The sequence below is a fragment of the Cibotium barometz genome, chromosome 30, assembly GCF_041138505.1.
Source record: "Cibotium barometz isolate CiBa-2024 chromosome 30, ASM4113850v1, whole genome shotgun sequence".
In the NCBI taxonomy this organism is placed as follows: domain Eukaryota; kingdom Viridiplantae; phylum Streptophyta; class Polypodiopsida; order Cyatheales; family Cibotiaceae; genus Cibotium; species Cibotium barometz.
This window is the reverse complement of record NC_141075.1, coordinates 34,216,083-34,219,850: the sequence shown is the minus strand read 5'-3', so window position 1 is coordinate 34,219,850 and position 3,768 is coordinate 34,216,083. Positions and strand designations below refer to the sequence as shown.

Sequence of the window (3,768 nt, the reverse complement as noted above, 5' to 3'; positions counted from 1 at the left end):
GTATGTGGCAGTAGTATGGGCCCCATGCTTGTCAGCCGCCTCATGAACGCAGATTGAGAGACCACAGATATGTATGATCTCATGCTTGTTCGTCTCTACAACAAACCATCAGTACCGCTGTTCTACCTGACATTGGTATCAGAGCTCTCTGGTGGTAACTTTTTGGTCTCATAGGTCATTTTAGCCTTTTGAAGACGTAAATATAGCATTTCATTTTGTTTCATTTCTCTCTCTCTCTACTTATCGTGCATTGTCGCGTCGATGACTCATGAGTTTGCACATCTGCAACAACCACTTCCGACTCCATCCTATCCCAAACTCCGTCTCCAGTGTGTTGATGACATATTTCTTGTCATCCTCAAGTTGATCGCTGCATTGCAAAATAAAGTCAGTTAGTAATTCAAATAAAAAACTGTAATTCATATTCTTTATGTTAAATAATACTGGCTGCCATGGTATATGAACTCACTGTAGATAAGACATGCAAAGGTCTCTCATCCGTGTTTTGAAGGCAATGCCGGCTCCGACTTGAAGGATACCCCCATCAGGTGTGATGTCGCATGTGACACCCAAAGTGCCAGTGCACGTGCGCATCGGCACTGGTGGGGGCACTCGTGGGGCCATTGGTGGTGTGCTACTCTGCCCGTTGACGCCTACGTGCAATACAAACATACGATATATTGAGATGTAAGTTCTTAAAAAGTACTTGATATTTAATCCGCCATAAAAGATATACCTACGGGATGAACGGCCACTAGCCTGTGAATCAGGTGTCACCTGAGTGCCAGGAGGTACATCAGGAGTAAGCCGCTGACTCTCGTGATGTGATGTACCTAGGATAGGAGTCCTAAGCAAACAACGACATCAAAAGGATATATATATTAAGAATTCTATATGTAAAAAAAGGATGACATTACTATTTTATCAATCGAGAAGCTTAGCGATGCGCTGTAGTGTGTGCATGAGAAGAAGTCTCCACTCCTACATGTGGCTGGGAGGATGTACCCTCTCCAGGTCGTACGAGCATAGTCGTACGGGCATACTGAATCTCCCAAGAATCTCGATGGTGCCGTCTAAACCCGCATCATCCATCTCCACATAATCTGCCATGGCCTCTGACAGTGTATCTCCAGAAAGTCCAGTGCCTCGTAGCAAAGTCTTGATGATCGCCAGCTTCACTTTACGGGTTTGGTCACTCATCGTATCTATATATTTAAAACAACTATGTGGCAGACTAGAGATACATTGTTAGAGGAGAGATCAATCTATCTAATCAGAAACATTGACCAAATAACTCCAAGCAAGATGCGTCCACATCTCGAAGTCTGCAAGAGTCATATATGGAGTGTTGCAAAGAACGTTGAAGAGTCATATATAGGATCCCATAATTTGGCCCATAGTAATGGCATCTATGTTCAAGAACATTTTTTCTACTAGTAGCTACCCAAGTTTGCAACCCTCAAAACATTAAGAGACATTACTTAAGACCCAAGCATTAGAGCTTCTCCATGGATCATAACCTCTCTATCTTACTAACTCGCAATGTGGCCAGTAGCACCATTTCTCTCTATCTCTCTATGCCCTATCAGCCCATGATCTTCCTCTCTCCACCTATGCTCTAGAATGGTGATGGTTAGCTAGCAGTGTTTGGAGTTCCTTCCTCTCTCCCTCTCACACTATCACCCTTTGCCACTGTAGTGATTGTAGTAGTGCACCTTGTCGATCGCCCATGGGTGACGAAAGTTAATTCGAGGCCATACAAGCTCCTCCTTTCTCGGTCTGTAGTATAAAAACACACACATACTCCTCCTCTTTCCCCATCATGCGTGTGTGGCGACTGTTCGTGCACGGGCTGATGGCATTTGGTCATCCCTTTTTTTTTATCAAAGGTCCAAGAATTTTTTAAAAAAAATTTAATGAGCTTCGACCTTGGTCCCACACAAAGCTATATTAAGGGTTATACCAACCATCCTCCAAGCACTATGATGCAAGCCTTCCCAAGTTTACCTCTATATACCTGGCTACTCCCTTCTCAAGTGTGCATCCCCCTATAGTTAGCAACAATATTCTCAAATGTGACATTAAACATGTATGCCTAAAAAACTATATTCTTGCAAATGTCCATCAACATTAGTGGTGGGATCTTAGTAGCTCTTTCCAAGATATTCTCTACCATAATGATGTCATGTGCATCATAGATGCCATGGACATTCTCAGGGCTAAATCCAGAAGAGACAGCCAGATAAAGAGTATGAACCAGGTAGAACTAGGATGATAGAGCACAGAGCATTTTAGGCAGTGTAGACTGGAGACATGCATGGAGAGCAAGCTGAAGGTCAGATGGTTGTTGGCTCTGCAGGAAAAGGGTTGCTCGCTGCACACAAGGCTATCGGCTGCTCAATGAGGTGGTCGGCTGAACCAGAGGACAAGGGCAGTAGCAAGCGCAAAAAGGAGGACCGGTCGACTAGAAGGAAAAACCAGTCGGCTGTATTAAAACACATTTATTGCATTTATGGCTGGCCGACCAGCAGCAGTCGGCCAGCATACCAAGTGTCTAAGACACATATAAAAAGCTAGTGTGCTCATCATTGAACTCATTCACTCCCTGTAGGGGTTTGGATCTTTATTAGGGGTCCCATAGGGGATAGATTTTTGGTGTGTTACCACCTTTTATGTAAGGTAGCCCATGGCTGCAGATTTATGAACCTTTTTGTACCATAGAATATACTGAATTTCCAGCACTTCTCTCTTTCTCTACTCTCTCTCTATATCTGCATTTTGCATCATTTTTAAGAGTGTTTAGGGCTGAAAGAAGACTCCCAGAGCTTCCGTGTGTTACATTGGTATCAGAGCATCAGGCTCAGCAAAGCTAAACACTGAATCAGTCCCAGGTGATGGTGTACAGGTCCAAGGTACATGAAAGTACACAGATACAAAGCCGAAGGCAAGGAGCATAGAATCGGGAAGAACTCCCAGGAGGTTTTGTTGGTGGTGTTACACGTGCCAGATGGGGATGGCAGTTCCATGAGCCAGATAGGTTCTCAGGCAATGGTCCCAAGGGAGGTTTATCCTCCAAGGGTGATGTGAGAGTGCCAGACTCATTTCTCAGGAAAGAAGACCAAGACGGTGTTCAGAGTTAGGGCAGGAACGGATTGTGGACTAGAGGAAAACAGATGCATAGATCTTCGTCAGAGACAGAGTGGTTTGGAGAACAGGCTGGGTTTTCAGAGAAAAAAGGTTGCCAAGGATGGATGATGACAGAGGGACTTCGGGATAGGATTGGGATGATGACAGTCATCCAAGAGCAGGTTGGAATCACGTCATCAAGTTTAGCAGAGGGGGATGTCATGTGCATCAAAGATGCCATGCACATTCTCAGGGCTAAATCCAAAAGAGGCAGCCAGATAAAGAGTATGAACCACGATGATGGAGCACATAGCACTTTAGGGAGTGTAGACTGGAGACAGGCATGGAGAGCAAGCTCAAGGTTAGATGGCTGTCGGCTTCTGCAGGAAAAGGGTTGCTGGCTGCACACAAGGCTGTCGGCTGCTCACTGGAGGTGGTCGGCTGAACCAGAGGACAGGGGCATTAGCGCACAAAAAGGAGGACCAATCGGCTAGAAGGAAAAACCAGTCGGCTGTATTAAAATGCATTTATTGCATTTATGGCTGGCCGACCAACATACCAAGTGTCTAAGACACATATAAAAAGCTAGTGTGCTCATCATTGAACTCATTCACTCCCTCTAGTTGTTTGGATCCCCTAGGG

The 3,768-nt window shown here is 44.9% G+C and overlaps 1 pseudogene; it reads right to left on the bottom strand.

Moving 5' to 3' along the window:
- Positions 1 to 240: 240 nt before the first annotated feature.
- LOC147621409 (uncharacterized) lies at positions 241 to 1,200 on the bottom strand (annotated as a pseudogene).
- Between the last annotated feature and the right edge of the window lie 2,568 nt (positions 1,201 to 3,768).